A 14,068-nucleotide genomic window follows, 5' to 3' on the forward strand; every position below is an offset into this window, starting at 1 on the left:
TAGGAGTTTATTAATTAATTTACTTATTTTTGCTGTGTTGGGTCTTCGTTTCTGTGGGAGGGCTTTCTCTAGTTGTGGCAAGTGGGGGCCCCTCTTCATCGCAGTGCACAGGCCTCTCACTATCGCGGCCTCTCTTGTTGCGGAGCACAGGCTCCAGACGTGCAGGCTCAGTAGTTGTGGCTCACGGGCCTAGTTGCTCCGCGGCATGTGGGATCATCCCAGACCAGGGCTCGAACCCGTGTCCCCTGCATTAGCAGGCAGATTCTCAACCACTGCGCCACCAGGGAAGCCCAACATTCTGTTCTTTACGGTAAGTATTTCATACTCTTTCTAACACCTTAGAGCAAATATTGTATTTTAATATTTTATAATATTATGATTAAATAAATATTATTTATTTTAATGCAAGGTATATGATTAGAAAATGTAATTGTATATTGCTAAATCAGTGCTGACCCAAACAGTGTCAAGGTCAAATGGATTTTCTTGTCTTAAACCCTAACAGCTACTCAAAATCATGCCCTATTTAATTTGCTTGATGTATGGAATATATGGTTTTCCCCTGTAGACTACCTAATTGCCTTTCTTTTTTCTACTGAGAGAAGAAATAGATACCTTTTTCATGATAATAATAAGATCTTCCAGCTTTGTAATATATTAATTGTTGAATGGAAAGAATTTTCTCCCTGAGCATATTCTTCAGACTTTCTTTTCTAATTTAAATGTGTTGCTTTCTAGGCTTGCTGCCCAGCTGTCATCCTATGATTTCTTTTCATTGTATTCATAGGTTAGTTTCACCGTTTCTTGGATCCATAGCTTTCTCTTCCTTGGATTCCGTTCTCATTTTGTCAGACTATATCAAATTAAAATCTTAAAAAAAAATTGCACGAGAGAACCCATGCATTCCTTAAATAACTTAATTTTGTCCTCGCTCTTGACTAAGTTTGATTTGACACAGAATTTGAGTTCCGTAGTCATTTTCCCCTCAGTACTCTGTACACATTGTTCCATTCTTTTCTAACATCCACTTTGTTATTGAGGTTTCTGACCAATTTGAATCTCATTTTTCTGGCATTGACTTTTTAATTTTTATTTAATTTTTTTTTCTATCTCATCATTGTCCTATAATAGATTGTTGTGGCCCAACAACAATCTATTATAATTTATTTCTGAATCCTCAAAAGATATTCCATAATTCCTTTAATAAACTGTTCCACCTTAAAATAAAAAACATCAATAAATTTTTTTAACATCAGAATATGGCATGTTATATGAAACTCTATGAAATGTTCCCTTTCATTTATAACAGTATATAGTTAAGCAAAGAGAAATTCTATATTGGGAAAAAATAATTGGGAAGATAATAATGAGAAATATGATTCTAGATAAAAAGTTCTTTAAGTTTCTTAAAGAGTTCTTTTAAGTTTCTCTTTATTGCCATCATCAATGGCTATTTTATCTTATTGGTGTACAGATGTACACTTCAAAGCTTAAGAACAACTAATATAAAGGATCTAGGCACCTAAGCCTATTATGATTTATTTATTCACTTAACAAAAAGTTAGTAAATATCTACTTTTATCCAAAGAATTCTATGCTTGTCCTTCTTGTATTTGATAAATGTAAGCAATAAAAGCTCTTAGTGATCTTCTCTGAATCAGGCCCACACATTTATAGTTATATGAACTAAGGAGATTTGAATGACTTTTGTAGCAGTAGATTTTCTCATCTAACTCAGAGTATCAATTATTTTCTTCAGTGTAGAATTCAATTCCCTTCCTACATATGTATGTTCTTGAGACCTTCTACAAGCTGCCTTCTGCTTTCTACATGATAGGTGGCCACATTTACTGGTGTGTGACATAATTATGTCATTGAAAAGGTCTGTGGTATATTTTTTGACCTTTAAGTGAAAATTGTTATATAACTGTCACTTGTCATTATGGGAGCATCTAGCTGTGAAAAAATGTATTTATTTATTTGGCTGCGTTGGGTCTTCGTTGCTGTGCGTGGGCTTCCTCTAGTTGTGGCGAGCGGGGGCTACTCTTTGTTGCGGTGCACAGACTTCTCACTGCGGTGGCTTATCTTGTTGCGGAGCACAGGCTCTAGGCTCGCGGGCTTCAGTAGTTGTGGCTTGTGGGCTCTAGAGCGCACGCTCAGTAGTTGTGGCGCACGGGCTTAGTTGCTCCGCGGCATGTGGGATCTTCCCAGAACAGGGCTCGAACCCGTGTCCCCTGCGTTGGCAGCGGATTCTTAACCACTGCACCACCAGGGAAGTCTCAAAACATTTTAAAAAATATAATCAAGCACTCCTACCTAGAACAAAATACTACTTTGCTGTGAATAAGAACGTTTAGCTTACTTAGTTCGTATCCCCGTAAACATGTACTTGTTGAACATTTTGTGTCAAATTGCTCTATATGTTTAGAAGTTCCGTTCACTCCTCCACACTGACAGGCCAGTATCCTGCTGTGTTGTAACTGTGTCAGTAAACCACAGTGTACTGCTCCATACATTTAGCCGATAGCAATAACTTCACTGATCAATAATAAATATTAACAGAGATTATACAGGAGCACATCATATTTGGAGATGAAAAGGGAGAGGAGTGTAGGTGGCTCTTCAGTCTGCATGAAAGGCTTAGAAAATATAATGGAAGAAAGTGTAGGGTAGTAAATTAGCATCTATGCTATTTGCTCTCTTTTTTCTTTTCTTTGGTAGAGCTTGTGCCATCTCTAAAGTTTTAGAGGGCAAGAAGGAAAGCTACCATTTGATCTAAGTGAATAAAAAGAATTCTAGAATGCTCCACGTTTATTTTCTCTCTTAGCTATTACTTTGCTGCCTGTAGTGGAGTAAGTGACAAGTCTTGTGGAAAATAATTGGTGGAGGAAATCGAAGAGAAAAAAGAATTGTTCTGACTTATGTTTACTTTTATTTCTTCTTTCCATTTTCGTCATTAATTACCTCCACACAGCAGGGTAGATACACTTCTTATTGTACCACTCTATCAGGTAGAGTGTCCACAAACGGGAAGTTATTACTGTTCTCCTCCCACCAAAGACATTACAGTTTATCCCACCAAGTAAGTGCCCACTGAGCAATCTTCTCTGGCAGTCCCTCTCTGAACCCCACCGTGCTGTTTCTGTAGCTCTAAGGCTGTGCTGTCTGATACAGTAGACACTAGCCACATATGGCTAGTAGCCAATGTATTGCGTAGCACAAATATAGACAGTTTTCATTATTGCAGACAATTCTTTTGAACAGTTCCGCTCTAAGAGAACCTCAGGGAAATGTGTTGAAGTACAGTACCCTTGCAGGCATCACTTAAGTTTTCTCTGTCCAAGAATCCCTTTCTGGGAGCCATTTTCCTTTCTCCCCTGTTCATCCGTATAGGTCCCATGGGGGCCACTGTATTCCTCCATGACCCTCCCATTATGGCCACAGAGGTTTTGTCAGAGATATGCACCTGACCCAAGCTAGGCTAATTTTAGTATCTGGCTTCCTAATTGGTATGGGGTAGGTTACCTTATTTACCTTATTTAACTAGAGCTAATGACATCCCACCTTTTTTGGAATTTATGGACTTGGGGCACAGAAATGTGGCAGAATCTGTGAGCTGTAAAGCTTGGAATTAGTTAGCTTGTGGTGAGCAAGCAAAAAAACCAACATGCAGAACAGGTAGAGATAAGGGGCAGAAAATATTGTGATAGCATTCAGATTCCCGAGATTGCTGATACTGAGGCCCAGCTTTATTTCTATACTTATACCTTTATAATTAACTTTCCATTTTTCATAAGCTAGTTCAAGTTGAGTTGCTCTGATTGGAAAAGTTCCTAGAATAAATAACTAATATATACATGTTTCCATGACATTATGATTCATGAAAGAAATGCAATATTAATGGTTTTAACTAGATTTTCATTAGATCCTTATATCTAGCCACATCTTCTCAGATAATTGCAACTGCTAATAAAGCTTAAAGTTTAAAAATGTCTCTCTTATGCAAACATTCAAAATCCCTGGATAACTAACACTTATTAATTTCCCAAAATGTAATTTTTGGTATAGGTACTTGTTAAGACTCCATTTTTATATACGTAATATATAATACTAGAATTAAGCATATATTTAATTATATATACTAGAATAAAATATATATTACTAGATAGAATTTTTGCTCCATTCTTTTAATGGCTTTGGACTTTTTCAGTTGAATAGCTTAAATTAAATACAGGAAGTTTCCAAATTTAAAAATCATTTATTTCTTAAAAGTACATTGGGAACTTTTGTAACTTGGAACATACTCTTCCATCAAGATAGTATTGCTATTAATAGTGGTAGGTTATTTTGTTTGGCACATGAAAACTACTTAACTAATGTAGGTGCAATTACCTTTCACTTTCCCTTTGAGCTGTTCTTTCCACATGATTCACCTTCAGTGCTTTCTTTTTCTGCTTTCTGATGTTTCAGCTATACCACTGGATAATTAAGCATTGTGTCCTCCTGTAAGTCAAACTATCATTTTAAACAATATGTCTATGAAATATTGAGTTGAAACTTAAAATACCAAAAACACATTTCCATTTCCTAGTCATAAGAAAAGGAGTTACTTTGACTTCTTTTATTTTTCTTTTTCTGTCTCAGCCCCTAACTATCCACAGCACATGATGGGAAAATTGGGTAATTGCTTGAACTATATGTTTGGAAACTATTTTTCAAATAATTCATTAACAAGGAAGAATGAAGAATTTAAAATGAAGCATTTCTTGAACATCCCCTACAATGTAAAGGTGTATAGACTAAAGATTATTTAGAGGTATATGGTCAAAACTACAAAAACGTCTTGTCCTTAGGTGGGATGCATGACTGATAAAATTTAAAATATTTAAATTATAAATAATTGACACTCCTCCAAATTAAAAGTATCAAACCCATGGCATTCTTTAGAAATAAGAGTATATAAGAAGTTAAATCTCAATTCCAAGCGGCCCCTAAGCAAACTCAGAAGCCATATGAAATGTTGGAAAGTTAGGTTAAGCCATATGATATTGTCCAACAGTAATCATAGAAATTTCCCAACTAGTATCTGGAGAGCATTTTTTAAAAAAGGCAATATTGGTAGGGAGAATTATGCATTCTAATCTGGGGGGAAATGCGATCAATATCGAGTAACCTTGGCCTAAATTCCCAGATTTGACAAGTTTGAAGCTCATGTTCGCCACACACACACAAATTCATTTTCTGAGCAAACTGTGATATTAACCTGAGTTATGGGAGCTCAAATAACTTGGACCCATATATGATACTTAGGTAATTGATGATGTAATGATGATTTTTTTCTTTTGGCTTTCAATATAAAATTCTTAAAAAGGCTGAGAAGAGCCAGCCAGAAAACACAAACCCAGAACTGTGGTTTCAAGTTCAAACCAATGCCTTGGAGTTCAAGACTATTTTAAGGGAGGTTGCTTGGAGAAAATATCTTTGGCACTATACATATTTTACCTGAACCTCACGGATATCTATGGTAAACATACACACACACAGAGCTTTCCTAAAACATAGATATTTTAATATTTTCTGGTAGGACAGCATTTTGTTTGATCTTTCAATATCAACTCTTGTTTGTAGCTAGCTTTTAGCACAGTTCCTGGTTTGATAAATATTCACCGAACTAATGAAAATGGTAAAGAATGAATGTCTACTGAACATAAACTGTGACTGAGGGAGAGGTTATATAAATGCAGTGAAAGACAATTTCTGCTCTAGATTTACAGTCCAATCTCACTTACATAAGTGCAAAATTTTCTTTGTGTCAGTCTCCAGTATAGCTATTTTGCACTAGGAGTAAGCATTTTCTCTGCAAGGAGAATCACCAACTCCCTATTCCTCCATGTTGTTTGTGCCGTTCATTGTCCAGGTCCTCAAAGTACCAAATGAAGCTGAGAGTTGGGTAAATGTTGAGTGGCTCAAGTACCTCAGGTCCAAATTAAACGGCCAGTTGTTCTGTGTTCGACGTTGACCTGTGACGGTTCATAATGCTCATAGGTTTGCCAGTTAAAAGAACTTGAATGTGACTTGCTTTTTCAGGCCCTTTGTCAAAACGTCTGTCTCATCTCTACTTTTGTATACCTCAAATGTGTGGAGACAAATGCCAACGCATATTTCCGAGAGAAAACCAAGCTCAGGTTGATGGCAAGCTTTATCAGGAGTCTAAGGGGTGAAGTGCACGAGCACACGTGTGTGTGTGTGTGTGTGTGTGTGTGTGTGTGTGTGTGTGTGTGTGAATGAGAGAGAGAGAGAGAGAAGCAGCTGTCCTCAGGATCCCTCTGTCTCTCTCCCGTTTGCTCTTTGCCAGCTAGCCGTCTCTCAGCCCACAGCGGAGATGTGAGGCGAGTATTTGGCTGATTCAGGCAAAGCACAACAAAAACAAAACAGACCTTCAGATTACCAAATCTGAGCGAGTCACTGGGTGGGGATTCTTGAGCCCAGGTTCAATTGAGACCTGTCCATGGTCCTGACCACATCCTTCCCCATGCCCCTCCCTCATTGGTTGCGGAGGCCGCAAGCAAGGGAGGAGCGGACGTCTCCGCCGGGGTCCTGGGCCCAGAGAAGCCCCCGGCCGAGCCGGTGGAAGCCGTCCGCACATACTCAGTGCGCCTCGGGCTGGTCTTGGGCGCCGGTGCTGGGGCTCTTTGGACCCCGCACCTGTTTCGAATCACAGCGCGAGGCGCGGTGGGGGAGGCGGGGTGGGGGCGAGGCGGCGTCACGTGCCGGCGGCAGTGGCGGCCCGGGAAGGTTCCATTTCTTCCGCGCGCTCGCGGCGCTCCGCCCCACCCCAGACCGCCCCGCCCGCGGCTCCCCCAGGCCGCGCAGCCCGGCGACTGCGGGGCTAACCCCGCCCAGCTCCACTCGCCGGCTGCCCCGGCGCGTCCTCCGCCCTCACGCCCGCTCGCCGCCCCCGCTATCCAGTTGGTGCGGTCCAGGGCGAGCACATCATGGCGATTGAAGGTAAGTGGAGGCCGTACGTGGTTGGTGAGGAGGGGGGAAGCCCAGGTAGCGGGGGCTCGGAGGTGCACGAGAGGCCGAGGCGAGGATGGGGCCGGGAGGCGGCTGTGGAGGCGCAGGGGTCCCGAATGCGTCCCGGGAGGCAGGTGGGCGGAGCGGCGCCGCGGGTCCTCCAGACTCTCGCCGGCCCTGGCTGTTCCGTCGGCCTCGGTCCGTGGCCCGGCGCGGAGAGGAGCTGGTCCGGCTGACAGGTATGGTGCCAGGGCCGCTGCCTCCTCCTGGCTGCGCGGAGTGGGGCTCCGGTGCGGCCCTGCCGACCCGGCGGGACGAGCTGGGGGAGCGAGGGACCGCAGGGTGTACCCCCTTCCATTGACCTCGCTCCAGCAAGCCATCCTCCCACAATACCCGCCTTCCTACCAAACTGGGAGCCCAGTTTCGCTGTCCCGGTCCTAACCCTTCTCAGTCCCTACTGTGGAGCCGATGCTGGGCTGTACTCTCCGTCCGTTCCCCTTTTGATTGCTGTTGTAGGGGACCAGGAAATTTGAAGTGAGGTTAATTTCCTTCTCAAGTGTTTTTTCCCCCTAACACTCAAAACTGGTTTTTCTCTACGAAAGAGGTATAAATACATCTTTACAACAAACGCACACTCTTAGAATCCTGCATATATATCAGTCCTTTAAGTGTTATAGTGCCATCAATACTCATATTTTCAAAAAAGTAGCTTAATAAATTAAGTTCCTAGATAAGGTACATAGTTGGCACTAGAGTGTATTTTTCTCTTCTTCCAAAAACATGTAACTGGGATGAAGTGTCTATATTTTGCCTTTTTTTTTTTGCTTTGTTTTTAAGGAAGATATTTTGAAAATCAATGTAACTCATCTAGGATTTATGTGAACGTCTGCAGCATCTTTCAGCCCCTGTCTTACTCTTACCTTAATACAAACAATGAAAGTAGTTTGTAAAATTTCCCTGTTTGTTTGTATGCATCTATACAGATGTGCAAGGCCCCTACAGCAATATCATCACTAGGCTAAATTTTATGTGTTCCTCCTAAGTAAAACTTTTCAAAGCACTTCCCATCTTGGTGACCAATCCCTAGTGGCATACATCTTTGCCAGCTCCAGAATTGTTTTAGTTGTGTGTTTACGTTTATCTTATTTATTTAAGAGATTGATTACCTGTTATACACAAGACACACATTCAAACAGTTTCAAGTGTCTGCTTTAGCTAAAGTGATAGAGGGCACTGGGGATAATATCTACCAATAATCTTTGATATTCTTGTTATCCAGAGCGGTACTCTCAAACTTTTCCTTACTATGCTTTTTACTAGAGGTTTAAGATCAAGAAACCAAATACACTGATTTATGTTTTGTACTTTATTTCCGCAACCACTTTGTAGTAGAATTTCTTATGACTTGGTAAAGATAAAAACGTTATTGCAGAAGGCGAGGAAGAATCAGCCAGATAGTATCCAGATATGATCCTATAACTTGTAATTTCTTTAAAAATTTTCCAGTTTTCCCCCTTTTTCTCGATTGATCCTTCCCTTCTCCCCCTGCCTCCCTGTAGTTAAATGTGATCGATTCCTTTTTTAAGTCAGCTGATGGCATTTTGCTCTGCCTGTTACTACTTGTATGTTTAAAGAACAAGATTTTTGCTTTCCCTATTCAAGAGATTCTTCTGTGCTTGAGATACTCTTGATTAATATTTTCATACTTAAGCATTTGTTTAAGGCTTCATAATATAAAGGTCAGGAATTGTCTTTTCTAGTTTGGCAAGGAAACTAGTTAATACTAGCATTTCAAATAAAGATGTCTGGTAAGGTGTACTGTTTATCACATACTAAAGCAGATTACTTATACACATCACCCCGTGCTATGTTATGAAATAGAATGAGCTCTGGATGAGGGCTTTATACTACGGACATCTTAGAATTTTAGGGCCCCAAGGGAGCATTTCATCGCACCTTCCCAAAGAAGTGGCTGTTAAAACATGCAGTGCCTTCATCCACCTGTTAATTCTGTAGACTTACTGAGCCATAGCTGTACTCAGCATTCTGTGCTAGACTCTGTGGGGCCGTAAAGATGAATAAAACCACATTTCTTCCCTCAAGGAGTATGTGTTCTGTTGGGGGAGACAGATAATTTTAACCATGCGATTACAATATAGTGTGAACACCAAGAGATGAATCATCCTTTTGTATAAAAATATTCAATGATAATGAGTTCATTGAACCAATATGCCAATGAGCATTTATGCCAACGTGGAACTATAATTCTTATATTTCATAAGGTCTTTGTTTTGACCAAAAATGTGCCATTTATTAACTTCTATCTATCCACTCATCCTAGTTCTGCTTTCTAGAGCAATATATTAAAAGTTCACTATTCTCTGTGTACACGACATCACTTCTACCATTTGAAGACATCTCCTGAGCATTTTCTTTTCTAGACAAAATATTTAACTCTTCCTCTGGATGGTCTGTAGTTATATGTTTGAAATATGGTAGTGGGCCACTCCATTCCAGATGTTTTGTTGAATAGCGTACATTAAAACTGTTGCATCACTCCTTGACTTGTGCATAATCCTATTAATGTAGCTTAATATTAGAATAGCCTTTTTGGAACTTCATATTGACTCAGGATGAGGTTGTAATCAACCAAAATTACAGTCTCTTTCACCTGGACTACTTTCAAGTAATGTGTCTTCAGTCCCTTGCATGGCTAACCAGTGTTTTGATTTGAAGAACAGATTATTTGTATCTGTTAAGCATACTCTTATTTGTCCTGGTCCATCGTTTTAGCCCTTTAATTTTTTTTTTTTGGTTGTGCCACATGGCATATGGGATCTTAGTTCCCCGACCAAGGATTGAACCCATGCCCCCTGCATTGGAAGTGCCAGAGTCTTAACCTCTGGACCGCCAGGGAAGTCCCTAGTTTAGACTTTTAAGTACTAAGCGTTACTTTTATTTCCTTTTGGGAAAACCCTTATTTTACAATACCAATTAATCATTTATTTCCTCTTTTTATTAATCAGACAGATAACTTCTAATCAGGACTTCAGACAAATATAACATGATGGTGTTACCACTCTGAGCTAATATAATTCCAGTCAGAGGTGAAGAAGTTAGCCCTATCTTAGGTTAAGGTACAATTTTTAAAAAGCATATTGAAATATTGGGTATTTTACAGATCCTTATTGTTACCCTAGTGGTTTGGTGGGTGATACCAGGTTGGGAATCATTGGTCCAGCCTTGCCTATCAAGATCTGTAATTGTTATCCGGCATATTAACTCTTCTAACGTTGGCCTCTGTCAGTCTGACATTGTTGACTATTTCCTGTTTTTCGAAGTTTTCTCTTCCTCTCTTGATTACTTACTTCTCAGCCTTCTGTTTATCTCCCTGATCTAATGTTCTCTGTGTTTCCATTCTCAACCCTATTCTCACTCCGCTTTATACACACTGCTGTAATTGCAGTGTGTATAAAGAATAATGTTGGAATCACTTATTTATAAATTTGTCTCCCCAGTCTGACCGTAAATGCCTAGAGAATAACGTTTATTTGGTTTTTATTCATTAGATTTTGTACAGTATCTGAAAACAGTATGTACTCAACACGTTTCTTGAATTGTTATAATGGACTTCTATGCATTATCTTAACGGGTTGCTTCCCTTGCCCAGATGTATTTGACCAAATATCTGCCATTTAGTAACTCCTATCTATCTACTCATCCTAGTTCTGCTTTCTGGAGCAATAAATTTAAAATCCGCTATTAATAAATTAAAAGTACGCATGATTTTCCTAACTTATATTTCCAGATAGCAGCTACATATCTTGGATGTTTCACAGCAATTCAGAATGTTTAGCTTGGGACGTTCAAAATGTCCTAAACTAAAGTTGTCGTCACAGCTGCTGAGTCCAGCCTCCATGCTCCCCACTCCATGCAAATTTACCATCTGAGTAGCATTTTTAAATAACCAGACACCTGAATTACAAAGCTGGAAATCAACCCTGTCTTATAATTCACTGCCCACATCCTGTTGATTACCAAGTTGTACCACGCCTACATCTCAAATTAACTGATGATGTTTAGTGCTTACATTTTAGGTTATTCCCTTATCTGTCATTAAGAGACTTGTATTAGTTTCCTCACTTGTCATCTCCAGTCTTTAAGATTCATTCCAATCCATTTTTCAAACAATTGCTAGTTATCTTTGTAAGCTGCGAATCTGAATTATTTAAAACCTCAAGATAAAGCTAGTCTTTAGTGATCTGGCCTACACCCTTTCATCCAGTCTGTATTTTTCTGTCTCTTCCATAAGATTATCATAAGACTCCTTGCAGAATGTTTTGCTGAGGTAAAAATATTCACCTTTATTGTTAACTTGCTATATATTAACTTTAAGTACTTAACATCTGTGGGTAGCATTTTTAAAAATTGTGAAAGAAAGGTAAATTAGAGAATCGGTGTGTGTGTATACTCACTTTTTGTTCATAATGCATCTTACAGTTTATTACACACTTTCACATATTTTTTAAGTCATTAGTACAATTTTGAGATGCTCTTGAAGATTTGTTGTGACTCTTAAAATTTCCAAGACATAATTTGGGCTTTCAAAAGCCATTTGAGGGCTTCCCTGGTGGCGCAGTGGTTGGGGGTCCGCCTGCCAATGTAGGGGGCGCGGGTTCGTGCCCCAGTCCAGGAGGATCCCACGTGCCACGGAGCGGCTGGGCCTGTGAGCCATGGCCGCTGAGCCTTTGCGTCCGGAGCCTGTGCTCCGCAACAGGAGAGGCTGCAGCGGTGAGAGGCCCGCGTACCGCAAAAAAAAAAAAAAAAAAGCCGTTTGAAATGTGGAATTAAAAAACCCAATACAGGACTTCCCTGGCAGTCCAGTGGTTAAGACTCCGTGCTTCCACTGCAGGGGACATGGGTTCAATCCTTGGTCGGGCAGCTAAGATCCTGCATGTTGCACAGCCAAAATAAATAAATTTAAAAAAAAAAAGGACCAATTTAAAAAAAACAATACAAACATGTTGTATTATTAGTCTTGAGGGAGAACATCACACTCCTTTCCTTTTTCCATTCTATTGTTAAAGCTATATCATTACAATGTATACAGGGGATAATATAATTAGAAAGTCCTACCTGTCAGTCTGTGGCTGACTAAGGCAATTTATTGAACAGTTTATATTTGGAAGATTTAGAGTTCAGTTTAAGCAGTGATGTTCCTAGAAGAGATCCTTTGGCTTTCGGCAGGAATAAAATGTCTAATATTTCACAGAGATTTAAGACATGTTTGTATATTAGGTAAATTTGTTCACAGTACTTTTGAGTAATTTACAGTTTATTTTAGGTTCCTTTTCTAACTCATTAAACAAAATTAGAAAAAAGTAGGGAACACTAGAGAAATATTTGTATGAAGAAGCATTTCACTTTTTGATATTTTAAGTAGTATTAGAATGCAACAGTGTATGCCAGTGTGGAAAGCAGAGAGAATCAAGTATTGGCTTATTTATACAATTTGTTGAGTAATACTGTTGGCATTGTTGCTTTCTTTAAAATGACTATAATGTTTGTCCATAGCCTGTGTGTAGTAGTAGAGTAGATTGTCTTCATGAATTTGATTTCCATTCAGCTGACGTTCATTCTTACCTCCACCCTCCCCAGATCCTCACTTGTTAATACTTAATGTGAACATGCATATAGAGATAACATAAGGCTGATCAAACTACTGTAAATAAAAACATTCCAAGTTTTTGAGTAAAATGAATATTCACATATTTTATATGTATATGTAGTAAAATTTTAATTGAAACCTAACAAATTGGAATCCTTGATTTTTCATTTTTTAGGAGGAAGAAATAGTGACAACACAGCAAGCTGTTATTAGGAATTTATTTAAAAACAAACTTTTAGGATCCATATGTGTATTCAGTACAGTTTCCTATTTTCACATGTTAGGGCTGTTATTAGAATTGATATTGAGTCATCAAAAGATAGAGGATTTTAATGAAATATTAAATTATGTTCAGTATTCTGAGCTCACTGATGCAGTAATGAATATTAGTAGCTTTAAAAAATGATCTGGTGCAGTAGTGGAAATAAAAGGTATTCTCAGTTAAATAGAAAATTAAATTAAGTAGACTACCTTCTTGTGAGCATATACCTCTTCAAGGTTTTGTTATAATAATGAGCTTCTAAAAGTCAAAAACATAATTAACAAAAAAACTGAATTAAGAGTGGTCAAGGGCCTCCCTGGTGGCGCAAGTGGTTAAGAGTCCGCCTGCCAATGCAGGGGATACGGGTTCGTGCCCCGGTCTGGGAGGATCCCATATGCCGCGGAGCGGCTGGGCCCGTGAGCCATGGCCGCTGGGCCTGCGCGTCCGGAGCCTGTGCTCCGCAACGGGAGAGGCCACAACAGTGAGAGGCCCACATACCGCAAAAAGAAAAAAAAAAAAAAAAAAAAAAAAGAGTGGTCAAAAGTGGGAAAAATGGATTACGTTTGTGAACAGTAAATTTACTTTATAAGGTAAAACTTATACCTGTTAGAAAAATTATTGAATAAATTTATAGGAATTTGTATGGCTCAAAAGAGAAACCGTATTTACTATGCTGTGCAAACCATGATCTTTCAACAACACTGGGACAACACTGGGGACTAAAATTGGGGGTATTCCTTGAATGACTTAAATAGGGACAAACTAAAAAGTGTCTAGAGCTTAGGGACTGTAGTCTAAATGGGTTAAGTTGGTTGGGAGGAGTTGGCAACATTAATAGGAAATATTTAAAGTTTTATGCCTATTATGGAAGTATAGATATCTGCTGAAGAATTAGCTACAACAGTTTATTAATGTGAGCTAGACATTAATTAAAAGGCTGTGGCTACTTTAATGCATGTGTTTTGGAGAGAAATCTTTAGATGAGATGGAATTTAAGATATTTCTAAAGTAGTCTTGCAGTGTTTGACTTAGAAGAAATTAATAGAAGAATAGAAGCTGTAAATTGTGATTTAGGCTAATGGTCAAAGTAAACGTGGCAGAAAAAAGAAAGTCAGTTTTAA

This window comes from Mesoplodon densirostris, chromosome 2, assembly GCF_025265405.1.
Source record: "Mesoplodon densirostris isolate mMesDen1 chromosome 2, mMesDen1 primary haplotype, whole genome shotgun sequence".
NCBI lineage: Eukaryota > Metazoa > Chordata > Mammalia > Artiodactyla > Ziphiidae > Mesoplodon > Mesoplodon densirostris.